Source organism: Rhinopithecus roxellana, chromosome 19 (genome assembly GCF_007565055.1).
Source record: "Rhinopithecus roxellana isolate Shanxi Qingling chromosome 19, ASM756505v1, whole genome shotgun sequence".
In the NCBI taxonomy this organism is placed as follows: domain Eukaryota; kingdom Metazoa; phylum Chordata; class Mammalia; order Primates; family Cercopithecidae; genus Rhinopithecus; species Rhinopithecus roxellana.
In genome coordinates this window covers 69,203,275-69,217,837 of record NC_044567.1, presented here as the reverse complement: position 1 = coordinate 69,217,837, position 14,563 = coordinate 69,203,275, and the positions used below count along the sequence as shown (strand labels likewise).

Here is a 14,563-nt window from a genome sequence, read left to right as displayed (position 1 = left end):
CTGGACACTATTGACATTTTTGACTGGATAATTCCTTGTTGTAGAGGACTGTCCTCTGCAACAAAGCATGTTTAGTGATATCTTTGGCCTCTACCAACTAGCTGCCAGCAGCACCCACCCGATTGTGACACCAAAAAAACCTCATTAGACACTGCCAAATGTCCTCTAAGGGATAAATTCACCCTCTGTTGAGAACCACTCATATTTCCTACCGTTTTTACTCTATAGTAAAGTCACCTCATGCATCCACTAAAATTCTGAAGGAAGTACACAGGTTAATTTTTTAAAAATTATCTTTAATTAAAGAAGACTTAACTTAAGGCATCATAGTGACATCTACTGGCTTGGTACTAAACTGTACATTTGACATTCACTGCGTTTTTTATAAACCCTCAAAATTAAAAGCAATGTAGATATTATTCTGGGAAAGTAGAAAAATTAATTGAAAGCAGTAACATTGACATCAGGATAACTAATGTTATGTAAAGTCTAACGCATACAAGAACAATCTAGTTCTCTATTGCTTCTTTCTTTCTGATATACTGTCTTTTGGATAAACTGAATTTTTTTTTTTTTTTTTGAGATGAGGTTTCACTCTTGTTGCCCAGGCTGGAGTAGAGTTGCATGATGTTGGGTGACTACAACCTCTGCCTCCTGGGTTCAAGCGATTCTCCTGCCTCAGCCTAACAAGTAGCTGGGATTACAGGCACTCACCACCATGCCCAGCTAATTTTTATATTTTCAGAAGAGATGGGGTTTCACCATGTTGACGAGGTTGGTCTTGAACTCCTAGCCTCAGGTGATCCACCCACCTCGGCCTCCCCAAATGCTGGGATTACAGGCATGAGACACCGCGCCCAGCCTAAACTGAATTTTTAATGAATGCTTTTAGAGACTGATCAAATGGGATTTTTTGGTGATGAGTAAAAAAAAAAAATTGTTTCCAAAAACTTGCAAAAATCATGCTATTTTATGATTTTGACTGAAATTTTGAGAGATGAACTAAAAATTTTAAAACCTAATAATTCTATATATAAAATTAAAAATGTCTATGCATTTCAATAAAAGAAATTTGGTGGCCGGGTGCGGTGGCTCAAGCCTATAATCCCAGCACTTTGGGAGGCCGAGACGGGCGGATCACAAGGTCAGGAGATCGAGACCATCCTGGCTAACACGGTGAAACCCCATCTCTACTAAAAAATACAAAAAACTAGCCGGGCGAGGTGGCGGGCGCCTGTAGTTCCAGCTACTCGGGAGGCTGAGGCAGGAGAATGGCGTGAACCCGGGAGGTGGAGCTTGCAGTGAGCTGAGATCTGGCCAGTGCACCCCAGCTTGGGTGACAGAGCGAGACTCCGTCTCAAAAAAAAAAAAAAAAAAAAAAAGAAATTTGGTAATTAAATACTACAGTCAATTAAACTTATGAACTTTATTGGAGTTAAAAGTATAACAAAGTTCTTCCTAAAACACTTTGCAATGCAAAATTATTTCACTCAAGGAGTGTTTAATAATTTGAAGGCTAGGAATTACAAGCAATTTTCAAAAGCAGATACTCATAAAACTTTATACATCATTTGAACTGAAAGACATTTATACTACTGAAATCAAACATTCATCACCTTCAAACATTCTTATATCATGATTTTTATATATTATTTAACACCATTCCTCATCACTACATGGATTTTATCATACACTTGTACCATTCTCCTTGGATTTTTGATATTTGTCTTCACTCTTTACATTATCCTGTAAGACAATAGAGAAGGAAAAAATACATTTTATTAGATTCTCTTAAATGTCACTTGGATATTAGAGTACAATGGTACTCAATTTGGCATTTATATATTTATATATTGTATATTTATATATTTATATTAATTTTAATATCTTAAAATTAATGGTGACGAAGCATTTACCTCAATTCTGCCCGAGAATAAATGGGGTCTAAAAATGCAGTGAATGGGGCAGGTGTGGTGGCTCATGCCTGTAATCTCAGCACTCTGAGAGACCAACATAGTCAGGCTGCTTAGCCCAGCAGTTGGAGACCAACCCGGGCAAGATGGTGAAACCCCATCTATACAGAAAATAAAAAAAATTAGCTGAGTATGTTGGAGCACACCTGTAGTCCCAGCTACTGAAGAGGCTGAGATGGTAGGATCACGTGAACCTGGGAGGCAGAGGCTGTAGTGAGCCAAGATAACGCCACTAACAATCCAGCCTGGGAAAAAGAGCAGGACCCTGTCTCAAAACAACAAAAGAAAACAACAATAACAACAACAACAACAGCAACAGAAACACAGAGAAGTGAAGTGTATGGTTTAGTTCAAACTTATACTCTAGATTAAAAAGAAATATAAATGAAATTTGCTTCAAGAAGTCTGTACACTTAAATCATGTTGACATTCCGACTAAGTTTGAGAAAAACAACACCCTTTGGGAATCACTTTATTTCTTTTTAAGATGGGGTCTCACTCTGTTGCCCAGACTAGAGTGCAATGGTACAATCCAGACTCACTGCAACCTCTGCTTCCCAGATTCAAGTGATTCCCCTGCTTCAGCCTTCCGGGTAGCTAGGATTACAAGGGCCCACCACCATGTCCAGCTAATGTTTTTTGTATTTTTGGTAGACATGGGGTTTCACCATGTTGGCGAGGCTGGACTTGAACTCCTGACCTCAGGTGATCCACGTGCCTTGGCCTCCCAAAGCGTTGGGATTACAGGCATGAGCCACCGTGTCTGGCCTGGAAATCACTTTTGACTCATCTCAGTAAGGACAGAATGCTATCATTATTTGCTTTTAGAATAATCGTTAGAGCTTAATAACATTAAAGTACATTAAAAACACCAGAGTTAGATTTTAAAAACTATGAAAATGTTAAAAGTACAAAATTTCTCACCTTCTTGAGAACAGTGTGGATTTCATCCATTACTGTAGATAAGTTTCTGATTGTCTTATTCAGTTAGTTTTCAAATTGTAAATTCATGTCTTCCAAAATCTTTAAGTTTTCTTGTAACCGATGAAGGTCCTTTTTAACTTCTGTGAGTTCAGCAGAGAGGCTTTTGTTGGAATTCTCCAAATTTAATGTGGTTTTTTCATCTTCATCTGTTTAAAAAATCCAAAAATCAACATTTTACTCTCTAAAATTTCCAATTTAATTTTGGTGTTAAAATATTTAAGCTGTGAAAAGAAAAGGCTGATAGAATTCCATAAAATGGCAATATCTGTAAATTTCATTAGTCATAAAGCACACTGCAATATTAATTTCACTTATTTATTTATTTACTTTTGAGACTGAGTCTCACTCTGTTGCGCAGGCTTGAGCAAAGTGGCAAAATCTTGGCTCACTGCGACCTCCGCCTCCTGTGTTCAAATGATTCTTCTGACTCAGCCTCCTGAGTAGCTGGAACAAAGGGGCATGCCACCACACCCAGCTAATTTTTGTATTTTTAGAGATGGGGTTTCACCATGTTGATCAGGCTGGTCTCAAACTCCTGACTTCAGCCAATCCGCCCACCTCGGCCTCCCAAAGTGCTGGGATTACAGACAGGAGCCACCATGCCTGGCCTGTTTCATTTAAATTTTTAACTTGTATTATTTCAAAATCTATGTTCTATTTTTAGATTATTGTATAGATTAGAGAACACAGACTGGTAAAAACTAAGTGGAGGCCATGCACAGTGGCTCTTGCCTGCAATCCCAGCACTTCGGGAGGCTGAGATGTGCAGATCATGAGGTCAGGAGATCGAGACCATCCTAGCTAACATGGTGAAACCCTGTCTTTACTAAAAATACAAAAACTTAGCAGGGCGTGGTGGCACACCGGTAGTCCCAGCTACTCAGGAGGCTGAGGCAGGAGAATCGCTTGAACCCAGGAGGTGGAGGTTGCAGTAAGCCAAGATAGCCCCACTGCACTCCAGCCTGGGTGACAGAGTGAGACTCCATCTCAAAAAAAAAAAAAAAAAAGTGGAACTAGAAGATGATTAAAAGGATGCAACAGATAACAATGAACCTGGGATGCACATGAAGACCTGAGATTCAGATAAAACTAAGCAATTTTATAACCTGAACCAGAAATAATGAAAAGTAAAGTTCCTTGCAGAGTGCAGTGACTCATGCCTGTAATCCCAACACTATGGGAGGCCGAGGTGGGCTATCCCTTGAGGTCAGGAGTTTGAGACCATCCTGGCCCACATGGTGAAACCCCATTTCTACTAAAAATACAGAAAAATAGCTGGGCATGGAGTGTACACCTGTAATCCCAGCTACTTGGGAGGCTGAGGTGGGAGAATCACTTGGACCCAGGAGGCAGTGATTGCAGTAAGCTGAGGTTGCGCCACTGCACTCCAGCCTGGGTGACAGAGTGAGACCCTGTCTTAAAAACAAATAAAAAATAAAAAAGTTTGTAAAAGTTCCTTATGTACTTTGATGAAACTATGTGGTACGCATATGCAAATGCGTACATAGGTACATACATATATATGTACATACATAAACATATGCATGTCCCAGCAGGGTGCTAAAAGAACATATCCAATGCTGACCCTTATCTGTTTTTTCTTCTAGTAACTGCAGCTTCTGTTCTACCTCAGCTCTTACTTTTTCGCTCTTTTCCAGTTTTTGCAAGAGGCTTCCTACATCTACCATTGCACCATTGTACACAATAAGGCCAACATTTTCTTCCACATCCTTTGCTTTACTGTTGGTGTTGGAAGTAATAATCTGTTTCCTATAATATAAAATATATGGTATTTTAGTGAGCTATTTTTCTTCTTAGTTACTAGTACATTTATTAAAAAGCAAAATCTTAATATGCTCAGACCTAGCATATCTTCATGCAATGACTCAGACTCTTCATGGTTCTCTTCATCTTTTAAAGTGTCTACTAATTTCTGGTAAAAGCAAGATTCATGGAGCACTGCTTTATTAAGAAGCTTCTTTACCTGCTATGCATGCAAGTAAACAAAATAAAGAGATGAAAATACGTGTTTTGATTCTCTTAGAAAAACTATGTTATAATTTTCACTTCATTTTGAGAAGGAGTCTTGCTCTGTCACCCAAACTGGAGTGCAGTGATGTGATCTCAGCTCACTACAACCTCTGCCTTCTGGGTTCAAGTGATTCTCCTACCTCAGCCTCCAGAGTAGCATTACAGGCACCTGCCATCATGCCCGGCTAATTTTTGTATTTTTGGAGACATGGGGTTTCACCATGTTAGCCACCTGACCTCAGGTGATCCACCTGCCTCAACCTCCCAAAGTGTGAGCCACCACGCCCAGCTGTAATTTTCACTTATGATGGATATCCATGGAACTGAGTAAGATCTAAGTTACTTTGAAAAAAAATCTTCATTGTTAAAAAGTATAACATTGATAAAATTTATGCACAGGTATGATTTATTACAGCATAATTGGTAAATCCAAGAAATTAAAACCACCAGCAACAGAGAATAGGTAGGTCAATTATGCTACATCTATATAATGGGTACTGTGCAGCTATAAAAAGAATGAGGCAGGTCTCTGTTTTCATGTCAGAATGTATCTATAGAATACTGTGGGATGAAAAAAAAAAGACAGTCAAAACGTACCGAATAATTCCATGTTTTGCTTATAAAAATGGAACTGAACTGTTTACAAAAAGATCTAGAATTTTATATATTTTAGTCCTGAGGAGTAGAAACAGAGGAGAGGGAGAAGGGAAGTGTTTTACAACTGGCTTGTGTTATATTGCTTTATTTTTATTTTTATTTTTTGAGATGGAGTCTCACTGTGTCATCCAGGCTGGAGTGCAGTGGTGTGATTTTGGCTCACTGCAACCTCTGCCTCCTGGGTTCAAGGGATTCTCCTGTCTCAGCTTCCCGAGTAGCTGGGATTACAGGTGTGTGCCACCACCCCTAGCTAATTTTGGTATTTTTAGTAGAGATGGAGTTTCACAATATTGGCCAAGATGGTCTTAAACTCCTGGCCTTAAGTGATCTGCCTGCCTCAGCCTCCCAAACTGTTGGGATTACAGGTGTGAGCCACCATGACTGACCCTTATATTGCTTTAATATATCAAAAAGTCAACAGAAGTTCTATTAACTTTTCTTTTTTTTTTTTTTTTTTGAGACAGTCTCACTCTGTCACCCAGGCTGGTGTGCAGTGGTGTGATCTCGGCTCACTGCAAGCTCTGCCTCCTGGGTTCACACCATTCTCCTGCCTCAGCCTCCCGAGTAGCTGGGACTACAGGCACCCCACCACCATGCTCAGCTATTTTTTTGTATTTTCAGAAAAGACGGGGTTTCACGGTGTTAGCCAGGAGGATCTCGATCTCCTGACCTCGTGATCCACCTGCCTCGGCCTCCCAAAGTGCTGGGATTACAGGTGTGAGCCACCGCACCTGACCCTATTAACTTTTCATTGGAAAAGGTAACTTTTTGAAAAGTTACTAAAAAATGTTTTCCTTTTAAATATTCACAAGTTAGATTACCTGAGCCCGAGAAAGTTGTAGTCCAGGAGTATAAAATATTTCTTCCAAATCCTTTTCAAAAAGGTAACCACAAATGAGATCACTTGGACTTGGGAAGGGGAACATCACACACTGGGGCCTATCATGGGGAGGGGGGAGGGGGGAGGGATTGCATTGGGAGTTATACCTGATATAAATGATGAATTGATGGGTGCTGATGAGTTGATGGGTGCAGCACACCAACATGGCACAAGTATACATATGTAACAAACCTGCACGCTATGCACATGTACCCTAGAACTTAAAGTATAATAAAAAAATAAATAAATAAAAATAAACAAAAGCCATTAACAGATATCTGTTAATTGTGATTATTTGAGTCTTTTCTTTTTCCTAAGAAAATGGAGAAGTAGAAGACATAGTATTCAAATTTTTTACGCCTGAAAAGTGAGAAACGGGGACTGTGCATAAAATAGCAATAATCTAATAAGATATTTGCTTCATCCTAGCTAAAATGAGTTAATTTGGTGTATGAATATGAGAGAAAGGAATCAGACACACTAGTTATCTGACGCAGCCACAAAAAAACAACTGACGGAATTTTACTTAGTGGTAATTTAAATGTATAAGTACAAATAATCTTCACAACTGTGTTATGTTGAGATGATGTAAGATATCACCATATTATAAAGAACACAGTAGTCAATAAACACCTTATCTTTAGAGGGCCTTTCCTTGCAGTGTCTGTTGATATCTCTTTTGTCATCTCATTTGGTCATTTCTTCCTCATCCCTATCTGTAAAATAAATACAACAGTGGCAAAAAAGTCATTAACACACATATTTTCAAGTTGGGCACAATTGGCACATGACTGTTATCCCAGCTGCTCAGGAGGCCAAAACAGGATAACAGCTGAGTAGGTGTTATCACAGCTACTCAGGAGGGCCAGGCATTCGAGGGTGTAGTGAGCTATGACTATACTACTGCACTCCAGCCTGGGTGACAGATCAAGACCCTGTCTTTTAAATAACAACAACAAAAAAAATATCAAAAGAAAACTTTATATGAACCTTGATAACAGGCTAAAAGAAGTCAGTCACAAAAAAATCACTTATTGTGTGATTCTGTTCATATGAAATGTCCAGAATATTTACAGAAACAAACAGCAGACTAATGGTTGCCTAGGAATGAAGAGGTTCAGGGAAGATGGGGAGTGACTGCTAATGAATCTCTTTTGGGTTCTTGGTTTGAGGGTGATAAAAATGTTCTAAAGTTAATTGTGGTGATGGTTGTACAACTCTGAATATATTAAAAACCACTGACTTGTATACAGGCACAACTTGGGAGTTACTGAAGGCTCTGGTTCCAGACCACCCCAATAAAGCAAGTATTGCAATAAAGCTAGTGAAATGAATTTTTTGGTTTTCCAGTAGATAAGTTAAATTTACAGTCAGGCACAGAGGCTCATGCCTGTAATCCCAGCACTTTGGGAGACTGAGGCAGGTGGATTGCTTGAGCTCAGGAGTTTGAAACCAGACAGTACAACATGGCAAAACTCCATATCTACAAAAAAAATGCAAAGTTAGCCAGGTGTGGAAGCACATGCCTGCAGTCCCAGTGGCTCAGAGGGCTGAGATGGGAGAATCACTTGAGCCTGGGACAGTGAAGCTTCAGTGCTCCATGATCACGTTACTGCACCCCGGCCTGGGTGACAAGGTGAGATCCTGTCTCAAAAAAAATGTATGTTCATACTATACTGTAGTCTATTAAGTGTGCAACAGCATTGTGCCTTTAAAAGTACATATATTAAAAGATACTTTATTGCTAAACACACTAACAATCACCTGAGCCTTCGGCAAACAGCAATCTTTTTGCTAGTAAAAGGTCTTGCCTCAGCTGGGCAACATAATGAGACCCGGTCTCTACAAAGATAATTTTTTAAAATGAGCCAGACTAAGTAGCACATGCCTGTGGTCCCAGCTGCTTGGGAGGCAGACATGGGAGGATCACTTCGGTCCCAGAGGTTGAGGCTGCAGTGAGATGTGATTGTACCTCTGCATCAGCCTGGGTGAAAAGTGAGACCCTCTGTGACACTGTTTGATAGCATTTGACCCAGAGAATAACCTCTTTTAAAATTAGAGTCAATCGCCAGGCACGGTGGGTCATGCCTGTAATCCCAGCACTTTGGGAGCCCGAGGCAGGTGGATCACTTGAGGTCAGGAGTTTCAGACCAGCCTGGCCAACATGTTGAAACTCCATCTCTAAAAATACAAAAGTTAGTGGGGTGTGGTGGCGTGTGCCTGTAGTCCCAGCTACTCACGAGGCTGAAGGTGGAGAATTGCATGAACCTGGGAGGCAGAGGTTGCAGTGGGCCGAAATCGCGCCACTGTACTACAACCTGGGTAACAGAGTGAGACTCCATCTCATAAATAAATAAATATATAAAGTCAATCCCCTCCAATCCTGCCACTCCTTAATTAAGTTTACATAATATTCTAAATCCTTTGTTATTTCAACAATGTTAACAGCATCTTCACAGAATTAGATTGCATCTCAAAAAAAGAAAAGAAAACAAAAGAAAAACACTTTGTTTGTTCATCCATAAGAAGAAAGCAATTATCTGTTTAGTTTATCCTGATATTGCAGCAGTTCCATCCTATCTTCAGGCTGCATTTCTAATTTTAGTTTTCTTGCTCTTTCCACCACACCTGCAGTTATTCCCTCTACTGAATTATTGAACCTTTCAAAATCATCCATGAACATTTTTAGTAGAGTTAGGGTTTCACCATGTTGGCCAGGCTGGTCTCGAACTCCTGCCCTCAAGTGATCCACTGGCCTCAGCCTCCTAAAGTGCTGGGATTACAGGTGTGAGCCACTGCATCTGGCCAATAATTGAAATCAATTTCATCCAAACTACTGTTTTGGTTTTTCTTGAGACAGAGTTTCACTCTTTTCACCCCGGCTGGAGTGCAATGGCATGATCTCAACTTACTGCAACCTCTGCCTCCAAGGTTCAAGCAATTCTCCTGCCTCAGTCTCCTGAGCAGCTAGGATTACAGGTGCCTGCCAGCACGCCCAGCTAATTTTTGTATTTTTCAGTAGAGACAGGGTTTCACCATGTTTGTCAGGCTAGTCTCAAATTCCTGACCTCAGGTGATCCACCCACCTTGGCCTCCCAAAGTGCTGGGATTATAGGTGTGAGCCCCTGCACCCGGTGCAAACTACTGTTAATGTTGATGTTGTCACCTTCTGTCATGAACCATGAATGTTTCTAATGGCATCTAGAGTTGTCAATCCTTTCCAAACGGTTTTCAACTTACTTTCCCCAAACCCATCAGAGGAAATAATATATACTATGGCCGAAAGAGCCTTAGGATATGCATTTCTTGGCTGGGTGTGGTGGCTCACACATGTAATCCTAACACTTTGGGGGGCTTAAGCAGGAGCATCGCTTGATCCCAGGAGTTTAACACCAGCCTGGGAAACAAAGTAAGACCCTGTCTCTAAAAAGCAAAAAAAAAAAAATAAAAATAAAAAGTAAATTTAAAAAGGAAATGTATTTCATAAAAACCAAGGCTTGAAAGTTGAGGCCAGGCACAGTGGCTCACACCTGTAATCCCAGCACTTTGGGAGGCTAAAGTGGGTGGATCACTTGAGGTCAGGAGTTTGAGACCAGCCTGGCCAACATGGTGAAACCCTGCCTCTATTAAAAATGCAGAAATCAGCTGGACATGGTGGCTCGTGCCTTTAATTCCAGCTACTTGGGAGGATGAGGTGGGAGATAACATAAGGCCAGGAGGTCCAAGGCTGGATTGAGCCATGATCATGCCACTGCATTCCAGCCTGCATGACAGAGTGAGACCCTGCCGGGAAAAAAAAAAAAAAAAAAGAGTAAAGTGAAATTACTCTTTGATCCAACAGCTGCAGAATAGATGTTGCAGCCATGAAACATTAATTCCTTATACGTCTCCATCAGAGCTCTGGGTGACTAGGTGTGGTGTCAGTGAGAAGTAATATTTTGAAAAGAATCTTTTTTTTTTTGAGCAGTAGATCTCAACAGTGGGCTTAAAATATTTAGTAAAAATGTTGGTTACATGATAAAGGAGTAAAAAAATTCAGTAAAGCATTGCTGTAAACAGTTGTGTTGTCATTCTGACTTTGTTGTTCATTTTCTAGGGTATAGGTATGGTAGGGTTAGCATAATTTTTAGGGGGCTTAAGATTTTTGGAATGGTAAATGAGTACTGGCTTTAGCTTAAAGTCACAAGCTGCATTAGCCCTAAGAAGAGAGTCAACTTGTCCTTTGAAGCCAGGCACTGACTGCTCTTCTCTAGCTGTGAAAGTCTTAAGATGGCATCTTCAGCCAATGGAAGAAGGCTGTTTTGTCTCCATTGAAAATTTATTTAGCATAGCCATTTTCATCAATTATCTTAGCTTCTACATAAGCACTTGCTGTTTCAATGTGCCTGTTTTTACTCCCCACAAGAGGCAGGGTCTTGCTCTGTTAACCAGGCTTGAGTGCAGTGGCATAATTATAGCTCACAGCAGCCTTAAATGCCCGGGCTCAAGCAATCCGCCCACCTCAGCCTCTACCTTGTACTTTTACCTTATGGAGATGGTTGCTTTCCTTAAACCTCATGAATCCACCACTGGTAGACTCAAACTTTTTCTACAGCTTCTTCATCTTTCTTAGCGTTTACAGAATTGAAGAGAGTCAGGGCCTTGTTCAGAATTAGGCTTTGCCTTCAGGGAATGTTGTGGCTGGTGTGACCTTCTATTCTGACCCCTAAAACTCTCTCCTTATAGCAATAAAGCTGTTTCATTTTCTTACCATTTGTATGTTCACTGGAGTAGCACTTTTAATTTCCTTCAATAACTTTTCCTTTGCATTCACAACATGGCTAACATGCAAAAAACCTAGCTTTTGGCCTATCTCAACTTTCAACATGCCTTTTTCACTCACCTTAACGATTTTGAAGTTCCACTTGAACACTCGAAGGCGATTTTGGTTTTTTTCTTTGTTATTATGATTATTATTTTTGAGACAGAGTCTTGCCCTGTTGCCCAGGCTGGAATACAGTGGCACAATCATGACTCACTGCAACCTCAACCTCCTGAGCTCAACAGATCCTCCTACCTCAGCCTCTGAAAGTATCTGGGACCACAGGTGCATGCTACCACACCCAGCTAATTTTATTTATTTTTATAGAGATGGGGTATCACTATGTTGCAGATGCTGGTCTTTAACTCCTAGCCTCAAGTGATCCTACCTCTTTATCCTCCCAAAGTGCTGGTATTACAGGCATGAGCCACTGAGCCCAGCCCAATTATTAATTGGCCTAATTTCATTATTCTTTTTTATTTTTTGGAGATGGAGTCTCACTCTGTCACTCAGGCTGGAGTGCAGTGGCATAATCTCAGCTCACTGTAACCTGCCTCCTGGGTACGAGAGATTCTCCTGCCTCAGCCTTCCGAGTAGCTGGGATCACAGGTGCCTGCCACCACGCCCAGTTAATTTTTGTATATTTAATAGAGACAGGGTTTTACCATGTTGGCCGTTCTGGTCTCGAACTCCTGATCTCAGGTGATCTGCCTACCTCGGCTTCCCAAAGTGCTGGGATTACAGGTGTGAGCCACTGAGCATGTAATTGGTCTAATTTCTTTTCTTTTTTCTTTTCTTTTCTTTTCTTTTTTCTTGAGACAGAGTCTCACTCTGTCACCCAGGCTGGAGTACAGTGGCATGTTCTCAGGTCATTGCAACCTCTGCCTCTCTGGTTCAAGTGATTCTCATGCCCTTAGTCTCCCAAGTCACTGGGATTGTAAGCCTGCGCCACCACACCTGGCTATTTTGTGTATTTTTAGTAAAGACAGGGTTTTGCCATGCTGGCCAGGCTGGTTTCAAACTCCTGACCTCAAATGATCCACCCACCTCAGCCTCCCAAAATGCTGGAATTACAGGATTGAGCCACCGCGCCTGGCACAATTGGCCTAATTTCAGTATTTTGTCTCAGGGACTAGGAAGGCCCAATAAGTGGGACAGAGACAGGGGAATGGCAGGTTGGTAGAGTGATCAGAACAGAAACAATATTTATAATTATCTCGTCATCTTCTGTGGGCACAATTCAAGGTGAACTGAAACATGTATAATAGTATTATCAAAGATCACTGATCACAGATCACCAAAACTGACATTGTAATAATGAAAAAGTTGGAAATACTGTAAGAATTACCAAAATGTGACAGAAAGACAAAGTGGCACATGCTGTTGGGAAAGCAGTGCTGATAGGCTTGCTTGGCGTAAGGCACTATCTGTGCAGCATAATAAAGTGCAGTGCAAAAAAAAGCAAAGCATGCCTGTACTTTAAAGTGTCTAATTGTATGGCCTGTGAATTATATTTCAATAAAGGGGTTATTAAATATAAAGTTAAGCAAATGTTCTAATGGCTGGGTGTGGTGGTTCATATCTGTAATCCCATCACTTTGAGGGGGAAGCAGGAGGATGGCTTAAGTCCAGGAGTTTGAGATCAGCCTGGGCAACATAGTGAGACTGCATCTCTACAAAAAATTTAAAAATTAGCCAGGTGTGGTGGTGCACACCTGTAGTCCTAGCTACTCAGGGAACTAAGGTGGGAGAATCACGTGAGCCAGGAGTTCGATGCGGCAGTGAGCCATGAGCATGCTACTGCCCAGCCTGGGCAACAGAGTAAGACTGTCTCAAAAAAGAAAGAATGAGAGGGAATTTCTCCTTCGAACCTAGTCATTTACTTATTTTTGATGATTGAAAAATCTGCTCACAATATAACCCACATTATTTGAGTATTTATCTTGAGAGCTATCACTTTCAAAACTGTCTCATCCAAAACTTATATTTTTGAAAAAACTTTTGAAACATTCAAGTAGTATTTGTTCATCACAGAAAATATGTCAATTCCACCACACAAAATGAGAGTAGTGATCATGTCCTATTTTTTCCCCATATATACACACTTATCAACATTAAATTTATTTATGGGAACTTGCTATCTACAAAAACCCTTTAAAAATCTTTTTCCATGGCACTACACTTCTCCAAGTTTTCTTCAATGGGTGCACAGAATTTTAACTGCATGACTATATCACCAAAGTGCAGTTTAATAATTCTCCATTCCTATTCAGATTCAGTCCATATTTTTGTTTTATAATAAATTATGGAATGATCACTTATGTTGAGTTTTAAAGCATATGGCTAATTCACATTTCCAAATTTCTGTTCAGAAATGGTATAACAATGTATAGTCCCAAAGAGTGATGAAAGTGTAACTCCTTTACCCTTATTAAACTGTGCTACCTTTCATTTAAAAATTTAATTTTCATTAACTTGATAAGAAAAAGATAGGCTGGATGCATTGGCTCATGCCTGTAATCCCAGCACTTTGGGAGGCAGAGGTGGGTGGATCACCTGAGGTCGGGAGTTTGAGACCAGCCTGGCCAACATGGTGAAATCCTGTCTCTGCTAAAAGTACACAAATTAACCGGGCATGGTAGTGCACATCTGTAATCTAAACTACTCACCAAGCTGAGGCGATGAGAATCACTTGAACCTGGGAGACGGAGGTTGTAGTGAGCCGAGGTCATGCAACGACACTCCAGGCTGGGCGACGGAGCAAAATTCTGTCTCAAAAAAAAAAGTATCTTACTGTTATCTGCTCTCCTAATTACTAACAAAATTCAACACCATTTAATACATTTACTGGTACTGTATTTTCATTTTTTAATTCCACCTTTGTATTGTAAAAAGTGTAGTCTCAGCCGGGCACGGTGGCTCACACCTGTAATCCCAGCACTCTGAGAGGCCAAGGTAGGTGGATCACAAGGTCTGAAGTTCAAGACCAGTTTGGCCAATATGGTGAAACCCCGTCTCTACTAAAAATACGAACAAATTAGCCAGGCATGGGCCTGTAATCCCAGTTACTCGGGAGGCTGAGGCGGGAGAAGTGCTTGAACCCAGAAGGCAGAGGCTGGAGTGAGCTGAGATAGCACCAGCTCATTCCAGCCTAGCGACAGAGCGAGACTCCATCTCAAAAAAAAAAAAAAAGACAGTAGTCTCCAGGAAACTTAAGAGGATAATGAGATATAAAAT

The 14,563-nt window shown here is 40.7% G+C and overlaps 1 long non-coding RNA gene across 1 annotated transcript; it reads right to left on the bottom strand.

Annotated features, from left to right (window-relative positions):
• Nucleotides 1-3,023: 3,023 nt before the first annotated feature.
• Nucleotides 3,024-14,044, bottom strand: LOC115894710. The gene is made up of 3 exons (XR_004054838.1): nucleotides 13,996-14,044; nucleotides 7,159-7,241; nucleotides 3,024-3,103 (listed from the first exon to the last, which is right to left on the bottom strand). It is a non-coding gene; the product is annotated as an uncharacterized LOC115894710 (long non-coding RNA).
• Nucleotides 14,045-14,563: the final 519 nt, after the last annotated feature.